The sequence below is a fragment of the Orbicella faveolata genome, unplaced genomic scaffold (assembly GCF_042242905.1).
Source record: "Orbicella faveolata isolate gen_17 unplaced genomic scaffold, um_ofav_v1 contig_1, whole genome shotgun sequence".
NCBI lineage: Eukaryota > Metazoa > Cnidaria > Anthozoa > Scleractinia > Merulinidae > Orbicella > Orbicella faveolata.
In genome coordinates, this window is record NW_028301536.1 from 28,441,462 (window position 1) to 28,457,210 (window position 15,749).

The 15,749-nt window shown below is 39.6% G+C and overlaps 1 pseudogene; it reads left to right on the forward strand.

Moving 5' to 3' along the window:
• Nucleotides 1-3,369: 3,369 nt before the first annotated feature.
• On the forward strand, nucleotides 3,370-3,997 carry LOC149118666 (uncharacterized; annotated as a pseudogene).
• The last annotated feature ends 11,752 nt before the right edge of the window (nucleotides 3,998-15,749 follow it).

A 15,749-nucleotide genomic window follows, 5' to 3' on the forward strand; every position in this document is an offset into this window, starting at 1 on the left:
GAATGTTGCAAAAGAAGTCTTCAAGTTTAATAGAGCATTGGTAAGGTTACTTGAAAATTTAAGTTTAAACGATTCCGGATCAAAAATAACAAAGGTTTTACTATAACATCTCTCCAAATTTCTACTGGAGATTTTTCTCCAGGATTAGATTGGTGCCAACATCAATACAAGGCACACGCCAGCACTGATGCTGTCATTTTGCCATTCAGGTGTCTCCAGAATATCATGTAAAAATCTTCTGGACGCCGGGTACACCCCGAGTGGATCATACTCTTTGAACGTCAATGGTAATTCATTTTAGGTAGGCTTCCAGGTTAGCCGACTAAACATGCTTAGTTATACAAATGTTAAACAATTTCCCAGGTGGTATTTCGGTATTTTTAACCTTGAACCACGGTATTTGTTTTTCTCCAGTCCTGCCGGAATGCATTTTTCAGGGTCTTGGTACGGTCAGTAAAAAAACTTATCCGGTTCAGGTTTTTCCGAACATTTTCGGAGAAGGAGAGGGAGGTAGTGAACGCGCAATCCATATTACTTACCAGTCTTACCCATATCATTTGAGCGGGTGGAAGAGGACGGGGAGCGTGAAGCTTTAATAAGCGCTGGGGAAGGGGTCGGTAGGAGAAAGGCCAAAGGGGTGGAAGGGTTGGATAGCTGGGAATTCATAAGAAAAATCTACGTACGCTGGGAAACATTGAAGCTAAGAAGGATATCCGCCTCTATATCGTAATGCAAAATATACCTGGAGAGTAAGAAAGGACTAATACAAAATATAAAGGAAGAAAAAAAACTTATATCTGAAAGTCTTTCAGAGCATAGAACAACAAGTTATGTGTTTAATAATAAATTATACATGAAAAAACCACTCGATTCTGATTGGCTGAGAGCAGTGCAGTTCAAGTGTAACACCAGTGGAAATTACACATCGTCAGTAATTCTGGATTATGACTGGCTGAAAGACAATAGGAAAATTTCTAAGCCAACGATATCACGTAAAATGACGAGGAAAATTTTGTGCGGAAACTTTGAAAAAAGTTTTCTCCAATGAGAAAAATGGCTTCAAGAAAGATCTTCCTGCACTTCCTCCACGCGAATTTTTTTGACCCCTTTCTTTCTTTTGACCCTTTCTTTTATTTAGAACTCATTTTTCCAGACACACTGGCGTGCGTACGTCTCGATACCGCAAAAGAGGGAATGGGATTCAAAGTAGTATCTTCTAAAGGAACAGTTATCATTAAGACTGCTCCCGTCAGTGTGACATATAAAAATAAGGTATATACTAATAGTATACTTTCCTCCTATCCAGGACGAGACAGGTTTCATTTAAAAAATGGTCATTTGCATTTGGTTGCCAAGTGACCATAATCGCAAATTATATTACTCAGAAGTTCAGGTTCTGACCAGACAAAATGGCGTGCGTACGTCTCGATACCGCAAAAGAGGGAATGGGATTCAAAGTAGTATCTTCTAAGGGGACAGTTATCATTGAGCCTGATCCCCTCAGTGTGACATATGTCAGTGACTTGTACTGACTGTCAGGGTTCGGCAAATGAACACGTATTGATAAAATTAAGAACTTGAAGAAACATATGGCTACCGACTACCGACATTTTGATACATTTTAAAATGTTCAAAGAAAATGCTATTTATAACCTTCTGAAGTAGCCTTGAAACGATCATCGCCATTCTATTTCCATTTTACCGCAGTTACCCCTCATTAAATTGCAGTAGTCAAAGTGAGATTGAAAAAAAGCATCGTATTTGCTGAGAAGTGTAGATCGTGGAGCAAATGGTTTAATTCGTTTCGTGAATCCAATTCTGGAGGCGATTTTTTTAACTAACATTATAACGAAACAAAAAGTAAAGCTGTTTTCCCAATAAATACTATAACAAGACGATCATCATGGTTTCATTAATAATCAATAATAATCAATAATAATCAATTTGGTCTTCTTAGGTTATTGTGACATGTCCTCTAACGGTGGTGGCTGGACTCTCATCACAGTCCAGGGCTCGAAATTGCGACTCACTAGTCGCCAATGCGACCAAAAATTGAGTACTGGCGACTAAATTTTCAGAACTGGTCGCCAGCTGGCGACTCGCGTTTTGTCCGATAACTAAAGAAAACCACGAAACAACTTATGGTAGCTAGTATACAACTCACCTTTCCGTTCCCAGTAAAATAATGTCTGAATATTACAAGATAATCGGAAAAATTGAATGTGTTTCGACACGTCGATACTGCGTTCACGGCGCACCATATTGTTTCAGCGGCTTCTTCCGAAACTGGGATCGCAGGCGCCCTTCAACACCATGTGCTTTTCATTTGCCGCGAAAATGGCGGCAGATACCAATCAGTTGAAGGAATTACGTGAGTTTTTACGTGCGGAGAATAAAGATTCAGCCAAAAGGTTAATCCAAACTTTGCATCCTTCGAGGAAAGCAAGTCAAAAATAAAGAACGGCATTTCGAAGAAGTAGCAAAGAGAAAATACGCAAGGACGCGTGTTTGTCTCACAATGAAAACCACGGACTTAAAACGTTTTATGCTTCGCTTCATTTAAAAATAAAATGGCTATGGAGACAACCAACACCTTCGGACCAGAGACATATCAACTGAGAACAACGGTAGCTTTATAACTAAGTGTTACTCATGTTTTTTCTAATTGTTTTCGTTCTTCAATTGTGACTTTTCTTGCATGCAAAGTAACTTATAAAATCGTGTTCTTGTGTAAGTTATTTATAAAATAAGTTGGCGACCAAAATTTACGATCTGGCGACCAAAATTTTTCCGTTACTCGCCAGCTGGCTCCCGAACGAAAAAGTTAATTTCGAGCCCTGCTCACGTTTCTCAAATGCTGACAGTAAAAACTGGATGCAGTCTAGCGGCAGCTGGTGGTATGACCGCACATCTTCATACGGCAGCGTTACCAGTCCATCAAATAACTACGACATGATATCACCGGCATTCTGGCTTGTCACTGGCAACTACATCAAAATAACCCGGAGTGATGACAGCTCTAACACAGCCTTGTTATACACCAGCAGCTGTACTGGCGGAAGAACCTTCAGAAGCTTTATAACAAGTTACGGCAACTTCAGGCACGGCACGACATGGAACAGCAACGCATGTCGTGCCGTGCCTGAAGTTGCCGTATTTTTGATGTACTCGCCACTGGCAAACTACGATATTTTGCTTTAAGTTAAACTTGCCCAATACTTTAGTAACCCGTTCATTAACAGTTCTACTTCCAACGCTAGATTTTCCTTCATTTAGAGTGGACTGAATACTATAAACGTGCCAGTAACCTTCCGAACACGGAGTGTATTAATGTAACGTTCTTTTTTTTCTTTTTGTCAACTTTCATCCTATAAGGTTTACTGTCACATGACCTCTAACGGTGGTGGTTGGACTCTCATCTCACGTTTCTCAAATGCTGACAGTGCAAACTGGATGCAGTCTAGCGGCAGCTGGTGGTATGACCGCACATCTTCATACGGCAGCGTTACCAGTCCATCAAATAACTACGACATGATATCACCGGCATTCTGGCAACTACATCAAAATAACCCGGAGTGATGACAGCTCTAACACAGCCTTGTTATACACCAGCAGCTGTACTGGCGGGAAAACCTTCAGAAGCTTTATAACAAGTTACGGCAACTTCAGGTACGGCAAGACATGGAACAGCAACGCATGTCGCGGATCCTGTTACATCTCCAGCTATGGTGGCAGCTACTCATCCACAGTGGGTTTCAGTCAGATGCACTGCAGCAGCAATCTTCAGAGTAGACGTTACCTGTCATTCTGGTGTGGTGACGGATCCGTGATGATGATTGGTGGAGGAGGTGATTCATGCAAGAGAGCAGATCATGGAATTGGTGTCACTGAGGCTGGTGACGCTCAGTTTGGGCGTTACGATGACTGTGGCTACAGAGACTTTGGTGATCATTGTAACACTCCTACTAGTTACTCCCTTAATCTGTGAATCAAATAGCTTGCTTTGTGTTTAACCTGTAAGGTGATTTTTATGCGTTATAACTTCGCTTCTGTAAACAAGCATTCTAATGTACTAATTAAGGGATGTTTTGATCCAATAATTTATTATTTGATCAAACCAAATATAACAAAGAAAATAACATTCAAAAGATAATTAGCCCTCAATACGATTTTAGTATTTCGGTTGTTGTTGGTGGTGTTGTTAAATTCTAGCATACTTTTCAACTGCAGGCATAGTAATTTTGAGACCTCTTTGGATTAAGCTGTTTTATATGAATATCAGTAGTTCAATTCATAACCACCGTTGGCAATCTGACCAAAGGTGTGGTGTATGACAAGGTTCTCCACTCCTACCTTACCTGGTTATACTATGTGCCGAGATATTGGGGAACACGGAACGAACTTTGTAGGTTTTTTATGTCCTCACGAAACAAAACTGAGAGAGTTTCCGTCTAAAATGCAGTATCATAGACGACTCTCTATCAACGACTTTATTTACAAAGACAGATTCTAATTTGCATATTTTGTAGCAAAACTAAAGAACTCCATATGCTCTTTCTTTTTAAGAAATGTAAACATATTAGGCTTTACGGAAAGAAAATTGGCTCATGTATGGCTATCTTAAAGTATTCCCTGTTCGGCTGTAAGCTTGAATAGACATCGAAAGGAAATCGCGAAACAGTTTTTTAAAACAGTTTTACTGATGCCTAATCCATCTGGACATGACCCTTGTAAGTTCATAATCATTGCTAACAATAATTATCGTACCAGCTGTGCTTCTTAAACATCTACACAAAACTGAGCGTTCATCTGTACGTATGTTTAGATCTTGTTAGAGCCGTGATTTTCTTCTGTTCTAGTTGTAATCTGAATTCTTAGTTCAACCCGGATTTAACCAGTAGAATAATTGGTAAATAAATTACTTTGGCTGTGACTAGGACAGTTCCCTGACAATTGATTTGTCTTCCGTATTGCAGCGACAGATTTGCTTATACGTAATCGTAATTAATATTCACCTTTAGATATTGCTTCAAGTACAGTGCAACATAAAGATTGCGGCCATTTTACCAGTAAAGGCAATGGTAACGTACATCGTGAACAGTAACGAACCACAAATTTTAAGAACAGAGTGAGCTTAGTTTGTTAAAGCAGAGTTGCACTGCATTTACACTAACTAACTACAGCGACATAACTTCCTTTTAAAAAGCCTGTTCGATATACAAAGATAATGCTATCTGTAGAAATAGTCCAGTCCCTGAGATTCCCCTATTGATTACCGTCCTGGATAAAGGTTGGGGAGTTCGGAACTAGACGAGGCTTGGACTATATAAGAAATAAACTAAATGAGAACTGTAATTCCACAATACTAGTCTGGGTATATGGTGTTTATCGAAAATACTTTGTCACATTGAAGTAATTCGATGTAATAGCTGCTATCATAAACAATAAAATACTTGATTGTGGGAAATAATAAGAAAGTTAACTAAAATTTGAATAAGTCATGAGGAGCTTTACCCTCTAAAAAATTCTATCCAGGAGGTCTTTTAATCTTCTACACGACTTATCATCGCACGCCAGGAAACATAACATGAAATGGAACCGTACCCGATACGTGTTTTATTTGTCTCACAGTTTTGCCTTTGCGATCATGCTCGAAGTCCGTGATGCGTTCGTCGCATCTTTATTACTGTACTTTGCTCGCTAAACCACCAGAATAGCTCACTGTGGGACTTAATTCAATCCTTCTATAGAGGGAAAAACCGTCGAATTTGCAGCGATACAGTAACACAGCCATCTACCCCTGTGGTCTCTGCCTTTACGAGGGTGAAAAATGCATTGGTAAAATACTGGTAAGAAAACAATATCCAGAACATGTAAAAAGCTTTACATTCTTCTCTCTCATTCTGAGAGGAATAGGGGCCGGAAAATATGACAGGACGGTTGGGCGAAATCATGAAAAGATCCATCTGGGACATTTACATGTAACTCTCAATCACGAAATATAAAAGATGCAAAAGGTTTTTAGAAAAGTATTCCTGGTACGTTTTTATCCCATTGAGAACACACAAACGAATTAGCAAACACCAAAACAAAACAAGAAAAAAACAAAAGAGAAAAGAAAAGAAAAAATGGAAAAAGGCCTGTGTGACCCGGTGGCCTTCTTGGAAGCTGAAAACATATGATAGCTGAACACAACATGTCAAGAAATGATATGCCTTCGTATTTGTGTCACTGAAGAGATCATAATTTGAAAAAATTTTGCGAAACTCACAAAGGCACATATGTGACTAAACCCAGCACTGTCTTCTAAATTGCATTAGGTCATATATCTTACTTATGGACCTTTGGTGTGAATTCATGTAACGGTCAACAACTCTTAAGAGAAAAAAGAAAAAAAAAAACATCTACTACCTGGTCTCAGACTCTCATAATAACTTGGAAATGGAAAAATAAATTCGTTAACGTAAGAGAGAGAATCGGGCTTAGTGAACATTCGCTCTCTTATTCAGTTGCCCTTACAGAACCTGGTAAACTATTGATTGAAAAATGGCGCATTGTTAACACCAACATAATTATCATTGTATGACTTTGAGAGACGTGTGCGATATTTAATTGGCCCGAACATTTCTAAAGATAAAAAAGGCCGAGAATTTGTTATCGGATATATGGCGGCTTATGACATATTTTAAAGGCGTGGTACTTAGTGTTATAAATCATGATGGTAATTGAACTAAGTGGAGTACAATTTGGTCTGAAATATGACGCGTGATTTCAGCTTAACTCTTGCAACTTCATTCCGCGTTTCTAGATTTGGACGTCGAGGTAATCATTTTCAATTCAGTAAAGCTAGAGTTGGTCAAGGCGTTGAAATAGTATTCATTAACTCTATTCCTCAAAGGGGTTGCCCACCAAGAAGCTGACTGAAATCATTGTTTCGTTAAAATGAGAGCGGTATAATCGGGCTCGAAACGTCATAACTGACCAACAACACAATTTCAAATTGCATGAAGGTAGATCTTTGTTGTTTAAAAGGAAAATAAAAAAAATGAAGTTTTGCCTCCATACTAATAGCAAGGAAGTCGAGTAAGAAAAGCCTGGAACTTACCGTTTTCAAGTTGTTTATTAAAGTTTTGGATTAATTTCTACAAGAAAAGCAAAACAGATAATTTAATATGCAAATTTCAGCTTACTCCAGCTAGCTGTCAATCATTGCAACACCTCCTTTTCTTTTTTATTGCTCACGTGGAACCAAATTTAGTGTTGAAGTCAAAACAAATATCTGAGAGCTCTACTGAGGAATAATTTACCTGGAAAGTATGTTTGAATCAGATGAATATGTCTCATGTTACTAACTGGAGAGTAACCAGTTGAGAGGACCATTTGTCATTACCACCAGTCTCGTTCAGTTTTTGACAAAGGATCCGATTTGAAAGCGACGAAACAAACAAATGTAAGTAATAATCGTTCGAAACAAATTATCTTCCTTTTATAACCTGTGTCAAAGTACATATTCTAACAAAGCGACTATATTTTTGTCAGTTTTAAAGTGAACTAGTTGTTTGAGATAACAAAATCTTTCCCATTGGAGGTTTAATTTTTTTTTTTAGGTTTAAAAATTCATGAGGAACAATAAAGCGGCCGATATCTATGTATTTCTCAGCCGTGGTGCACTGCTGACGTGTACACTCCAAGACTGATCTCCATGATGCTCTAGCCATGAGCGATCAGGTCACTTTTTACTTTTCACACCCTGCCGTTTGCCGGTCTCGTTGTTTGTTCGGTTTTGGGGAAGACACCAAGCTACCTGGCCTGTTTAGCAAGTTGGCAATTGCAGATAATTTTATTTCTTGGAATTGTAATATAATCCTCTAGCCAAAATGATGAATTAAAAACGTATTTTTTTATTGTTTAAAAAGGTTTAGCGATGGGAAAGATTTTGTTACCTCAAACAACTAGTTCACTTTAAAACTGACAAAAATACAGCTGATTTGTTACAAAATAAACTTGTGGCAGACTATGCAACCGGATTACTTTAATGCCAAATGAAGCAGAAGCAGAAGATAGCACTGTCTAACAATGCGATCCTTACCCGATCCAGAATTTTCACCCGCTAAATTCAAGATATTTATGCCCTGGTTTAAAACCGAAACAAAATCCCAGCTTGAAGGGAAGTGGAATAAGGGTGCAGAAAAATTCTAGCCTGACCGAATTTGTATAAGAACTGTAATTGTACAAAATCTCGGAGCAAAATGAATGTGTAAATGTTTTTCACCACCTCTTGTCTCAAACAAACGTTAAACTTTGTTTCTTTTTCTTATTTGTAATCGAAATCCTGATCTCCACCAGATATAAGAGCCCAACAGCAACAGACTCTTGAAAAGCAGTTGAATTCTGTTTGAGTACTTTTTGCCGTTGAGATAATCTTATGACGACTAAACTGATCTTCTTGGCGTCGGATTGTTCCTCTGGTGTTGCTTGTCCCACCTCGTTTCTAAACAGTACGTGTTAAGCTTTCAAAACACAATCCTGATTATTTGATGAATGTGACATGCCTTTATTGGTAAGATCAGTGACTGACATAACGGTTTGACTTCCAGCTGCGGTTGTTACCGGTCAACTTACAAAACATTCTCGAATGAAACTAGATTTCTGCCAATAGATTTCTACAAATAGATAGCAATTAATTTCAGATACAGTTTATAAAGTTTTGCCTCCATATGATCGGTTAGTTGAAAACTCTTAAGCACACTAGTATCAAAATATCTCTAGTTCTGGCTGGACCTCTTAAAGAAAAACAAAACACAGGTCCATAAAATGCAAATTCTCACTCAGCTGTTGCCAATTAATGTGACACTTTCTTTTCTCTTTGATTGCTCACGCAGAAACAACCTTGTCTTTGAAGTCATAACAACAATTATGAATTCACATAGACCCTGTGAAAAGCAAATTCCTTTTTACATAACTTTGCACAAAATGAACATATTTTGAGCTACTGCATTGTGCATAGGTTATTCAATCAGTGAATAGCTCTTTAGCTTTATTTAGTTTTATTTTTTATTTAACAAAGGCTAACATCTTTTTCTGTTCTACACATAGGATACATGCAAATGCTAATAATAATCATCTAAGTAAATACTGTGCTGTGTTTAACGAATAATAACCGTATTTATACTAGGGGGTAGTGAATGGTCCTTAAAAATCCGTGGGTCTCGCAAAATGTCCGTCGAAATTTCAAAGGTCTCGCAGTCTCGTTTTATTAGCGGTTATTTTTGTGTTGCAAGGCTAAAAAAGTCTCGATTTGTTTATTTGTCTGAACGTCTGAGAGCTGAGTCTGATCATCTCGCGCTCGTGTTTGAAATACTTTGTAGTCTCAGACTCGAGGTTTAAAATCTCAAAATGTCTCGGGTTCGCAAAAAAACGCTCTTCTCACCGTCTCCATATCAAGCTTTGCCTATTGTTTATGTTTAATTTTTTTAAGACAATGAGCCTTTTGTTGTCTGTTCCTTAGGGATTTTTCGTCCGGTTTCACGAAATTATACTCGGGTCATATCGGATTTAGTCGGCAAATTGTCACTGATGACATATTTTCCCTAAGGGTAACCTACTTGGGAAAACAAAGACAAACCATTCGGGGGTGGGTCAGTAAATTTCAAGAGCACGTCAACAGCTTTGACTAAACTTTTGTAATACCGCGCGCGCATGTTTCGGCCTTACTAGCTCAGCCTAACTGAACTTTACTTTTATTTAAGTCGTTAATTAAAATAATTGATACTTAGAATATAGCTTGTATTATCCGTGTTTTAGCAAGCAAGCGGCGGTCAGTAGCTGGAAGCGATGAGAACGGTTTCTCTTTAAATTTACTTCGTGCATGGCTTAATAGTTATTTAACCAATTGCGCATGGATCTACGAAAACCATAAACGAAAACAGAACTGTTGTCGATCGGCAAGAAGAAAAGTTTACCTTTTGCACCTTTCCACGTTTAAATGATTTCGCTGTTCGCTCATTGATTGCTCGACTGCTAAAAAAAACTCAGAAAAGAAAAAAACAATACAGTGAAGACACACCGCTTGATTTTTGTTTTCTGGTCTATTGAAGCAAGTAAACATCGTTGTTGAAGGCAAAACAAAACGTGCGATTTCGCACCTTTTTCCGTTTCAGTGATTTTTTTCTCCGGTTGGCCAAAAATTCTGAAACAAAAATCTTTATCATCACCGCTCGATTTTTCTTTTTTGGTCTCAGAAAACTCAGAAACTCAAAACTCAGAAGAGAAAAGAAAAAAAATACAGTGAAGACACAACGCTCGATTTTTGTTTTTTGGCCTATTGAAGCAAGTAAATATCGTTGTTGAAGACAAGACAAAAGGTGCGATTTTCGCACCTTTTTCCGTTTCAGTAATTTTATTCTCCGGTTAGCCAAAAATTCTCAAACAAAAATCTTTATTGTCGCATTAGGTGAGCGAAAAAAAAAATAGTGTGACTTGTTTGGAATTGCTTGGGCAAACCGTTGTTTTTTTATTCCTTATTCCTTTTTTCGTGACGACTCCCTACCTCGCGCGCGCTCATGTTTGTCGCCGATTTGTTTCTGCCCACGCGACGCCGCTCAAATATAAACGAAGGCGGGCCATTCACTAATTTGGGGTATTGTTCTGCAGTTGAAAAGCTCATAAATTTTATCAATGATACTTGCATAAATAGCCTCGTAAACGCAAGCCATAATCACTTTAGACAATCCCTGATTGAGAGAAGAGCTAAGGAAAATGAGTAAGTTTTATGAAGTGTCGAAAGTGCTCGATAAGCGCACGGACGCTCACGGTCGTGTTCAGTATCTTGTTCGCTGGCGTGGCTATGGAAAGAAGAACGATAGCTGGGTGGATGAAGCCGATACAAACGAGCGCCTAAAACAAGTCTTTAGGACACGCCACCAAGGAACTCCAGGCTTGCTGCAGACCTTGGCTGTGTTAGTTGCAGAGAAGCTGAACATGAAGAAACCACCAACAACCAGCATCGTGAGACGTGCGTCCGTTACCATGCCGATGGATGCCGAGACCTTTAAAGAGTTGTTCGGTGGACTTCCTTCCGCGCCAAATCTCTTGCGAGCGACGAAGTTTTCTGTGCCCATTCACGAGCTTGACGCCATAATGCCTGCCGGATGGTCACTAAACACTTTTAAAACCTCTACGACTTGTCGGTTGCAGCCCGGCAAGCCTGTCGAGATTGCTCTCTTAGAGCGTAAAAAAGTGTTTTTTGATCATTCGGGGTGTTTGCGCTGTCAAGGCGGGAATGGAGCCCCCGTCGCTTGCAAAGACGTGGTACGGAAAGTAGTGTTCGGTTCAACTCTTTTAAAGGTCTCATTCTACCGTGAGCGGAACAAGCAAGCCGAGCGGAAGCCCAAGGAGCGCACGAGACTAACCTGGGCGAAGCCAAGATCAGTCGCCAAGTGAACAACAGTGACCTACCGCTGGGTAGTCACTTAAACAAACGGCTCCTTTAGGAGCCACCAAATATAAGAAAGCATTGACCAACTCGAGTGTGTGATACTTTTCTATTTCTCTTTTCTGGTCCTTTTTTGTATTCATTAAATTATTTGCCTTAAAAAAAAGCTCAGCATTCAATCCACCTCGATTTGAACGGAAAGCTCCATACGTCTCACTTTTTAGATCGCGCTAGTCGCGTGCATCCCCGGGGTTGGTATCACTGAAATAATCATACTAAAATGGGCTTTATTCAGTGACCTTTAACCCAGTCGCCCTTTTGAACTAGCCTGGTAATTTGACACCGATGCCAGTTGGCACTGTCAAAAGCGTGGTCTATTCATCAATCATGGAGGAAGCAGGGCACGAGGCTTGGTAAGTGAGAAGTTAATGCATCCGTATTAAGTACTTCTGCCTGCGACCTATCTCCGTTTGCAAACGCGAAAGTATTTCTTAGTCAAACAGCACATCAAAGCTCACAGTAAAAGCTCGTAAATCCGCCGGTGGTCGTGTTCTCTAATAATTAATTTACCTCCGGGATTTGAATTACTTGGATCTCCTTGTTTTGGGACTTCCTTTCCTGTTTGACTGCGGACAGTGGCGGGACGTGACTTCTAACTTTTTCAGGGAGCGCCATCCTGAGTTCGTGGAAGGCTTTGTCACTTACAAGTCCTTCATTCTTCGCCGCCAAGATCCTTTGTACGACTTCGTGAGCGTAGCCCTCGTCGTCATCGCCGTCATGTTGGTTGTCAGATAGTGGGATTACAAGTTCACGGCCGCTAACATAAAATTTAACCTGTGTGAAAAAATAAACAGAGCATCTTAATAACTACGCTTACGTTCGTCTGCACGAGTAAAATCAGGTAAACTACGTTAATCAACAAAAAATCGCAAAATAAATGACTCTGGGGTCGGCAAGAAGGAAACAGATGCGGCAATGAGGATTAAATGTTAGGAATATAAACGTGTAAACAACAGCAACGAAACAGCAACTGCGTGTAATTAGCCGCCATGTTGTCAGCCATCTTTTTTTCAGCGGTTTCAGCTCAAAGCCCGCTGAAAGTTATCGATATACCGTGGGCACACTACATACGTCACCCTTTCAGCTTGTACAGCGATGGCATCATATCTCATCATATGGCTACGTAGCTTCTTCATAAGAACAATTTGCCGCAAAGCGAATTAAAAGCAAAGAAAATATATTTGAGTTTTAAATCAGAGGTAAATAATTGCAGTAAACTCTGGCAAAAAATAGTAACCAAGCTGTTTTGTCTTCACGTGGTATCGCCTGCATAAAAAGTTTTATTTCAGACGCGCTCACTAAGAATCTTTGGTTATAGCGTGAAAGGAATAAACAGCGACAGGTGAATGTAACACTGAGTAATTACCAATAAATTTTCGAAATGATACGTACCTCGATTGGTTTAAATTCTGCTGGTAAAATCTCTACAGCATTTCGGAGGAAGGCTCCGATTTTTTTTCTCTTCAAAGACCGCGCAGCCCTGTCCACGTCCCAATAGCTTTTGCGGCTGACGTTAAATTTTACTGTGTTCTTTACAGGGTCAACTGCAAGGCGACTTTGGTCAACTTCCTGTCTTAGAAGCTGAAGTTCCTGGCGAAGCTGGAAATTCTCCGCTCTTCTCCCTGCCAATTCCACCGCCTGGCCATTATTTTCGGCTCGTAGCTGCTGAACCTCAGCCTGCAGTTGGCGAATATGCTGGTCGTACGCCTCAAGGAGTGGCAAAGAGATAGCAGACTGCTCTACCTCAAAATGCCTCGGTCCGCGTTTGTAGAGGACGTTTGGCGCCTTCTCTATCTTAAACTTGGAAAACATTGCCTAGAAAACTTTTTTTTCGACGATCTAAACACGAGCGAAATGGTTGTTGTCAAGTGACAATAGCGAAATGATTGTTGTCAAGCACGCGTCTCTATAACCATTTACCTCATTAGAATAACTAGAACTCAATGACCATTCATGACAACAAGAAAACAATGGTGTCAACTAAGCGCGAATTTCAAAGACGCTCAGCTGCACTCAAAACATGTTATACGCCGGTAACTTTTTTAAATAACCAATTCGGAGAACAAGCTGAATAGAGGTCTTCATTAGAACTTTATTCATGTTGTGCACAAGACCTGACAATGGTTAGCGGCACGCGCTTCTACATGGAAAGTAAAGTTTTTGTCAATTAATGGTTTGTTGACGATTAAGAGACAAAGACGATAAAACAATACACAACTAGCCACGAAAGCGTTCAAGTTATGAATACTTTAGTGGAACTAATGCAATGAAAGTGTTTGGTAACTAAATTCCCCAAGAATCCTGTCACCATTTCTTAGATTGACTAATTATAAACTTTAATATGTTTGGAAAGAGTAAAAATCGATTAGTTTGAATTGGGGGAGTAACAGCACTAATAGCGCAATTGTGTTTTTAAATAACACGAAAGGCGCTTTTGTTTTCTTATACTTAAAGACATTCAATAATTTTATCATGACAATTTAACCCTCCCAAGAGTTTACTGATATTTCGAACATAATTGATAGTGGCGGAAACTACGGCAGTTCGTCGCTGCAAGTAGGCTACTTTCCACGCAGCGTGTTTGGCTTACTAGCGGCTGGCCTATTGCAGAGCATTAAACAGACCAGAAAAAAAGGCTTATTTCTTCTCTTCACTTTTCTTTGCCGATGACTGGGTTTTACTTGCAGTTTATTTTTCGCTTTTTCATTTGTATTTTAAAATACACACCCTGGCAATTTAAGCGTGCGTTTCTGAACGTTGGCGTTCGCCGGTTTGCAACAAGAAAGAAATAACTTCTACAGCCCGCGCTTCATGTAACAAATTTTCCCTTCCGTACCCCGGAAAAATGTCGCTGTACTGAGCGACATTTCCCCTACCCCACCACGAGAAGGGTGATATTGTCAGCATCTGGTCGTCAGCGAAGATTTTGAATCTCGCGCTCGGAAATTGGCTGAGAGTCGGTTCTTTGTTCTAGAAACAATAGCGCCTTTCAAGCTGCAAACAATAAAAAATGCCCATAAACGGTGTGCCATTGTCCAAAAATTAAACACAAAGTCTGATATGACAAAGTCTCGCATTTACCATTCACCGCCCTAACTCGCACACGCTCACTGGTCATCTGTTTCGGCCAAGTTCTTCGTTCACGACACACCAAGCAATTGAGAGTTCGTCTTGAAGTAAAATCTGTTTTGTGCCCGCCATGATACTGAGATTCAGCCAAACAAGTAGCTATTGATGTCTTTGCTGGATGCAATGACTATCAAATTACAAACTCCGGATCCCCGGCAACGGACCGCGAGAATCAGTTCGTAGGAAAATCGTAGCCGGGTAAACAAACTATCATAGCGCAATGAGTCAAGAAGGAACTTTATGTATACATTCTTCTCTATTTAGTGCGGGATACTCAGGTTTCAAATAAAAGTATGTACTTTCTTTGAAAGAACGCCAGTTTCGAATCTGTCTTTGTTCACAGGATTGTAGAAACCGTCCACATCAGCAGGGTAAAGGACATCGTCATAACTTATACCCAGGGCTTATAGTATGATTCAGTACATTTTCAAAAATAAGCGACTCGGTAGAAAGCCCTTTTAGATCTATAGGCTTAGTTTTCGACTGTAGGCCGTTACAAACTCGCTTTGCTGAGAGATCCACTGAATGTCGCTTTGAATTATGAAGCATTTCCGTAGTATCCATGACTGTCGTTGGATGAACTTTTCACGCTCTCCCAGAGAGCTTTCCTGTTCGTGGTAACAGAGACTCAGGCTCTTTCATTTGCGGTTCATAAAGTTTATAATGACTGAAAACTTCTTACTTTATTTTACTTTGATAAACTTCTCATGCGTTACTTTAAATAAAGACAACGTGTCGTCATCATCGACAAAAGACATCTTCGACATCAAGAAACGAAAAACAAAATGGAGGCAGGCTTCTGCCAGTTACCCACTGAATTTTTTGTAACAAAACAAACATTTCACATGCAAAAAGGGCAAGGCTGTTTAATGATGAAACGAAAGATCATTCAGTCATATATAGTTAAGTTTATCAGGACTTAGCTATAACGGTATACTTTTTTTATTTGTTTTGAACCACCATGCAAGATGGAAAACAGAAAAATATGCAAATGTTTTCTTAACTGTCACTCAGGGGAACACTTCCACGTCTTTTTAATTGTTCATCTAAAATGACCCTTTCTCTCTGAAGGTCAAAACAAAAGTAGCGAGCTTCGCGAAGGCTTGGCGGCGGAAAAAATGTAGCA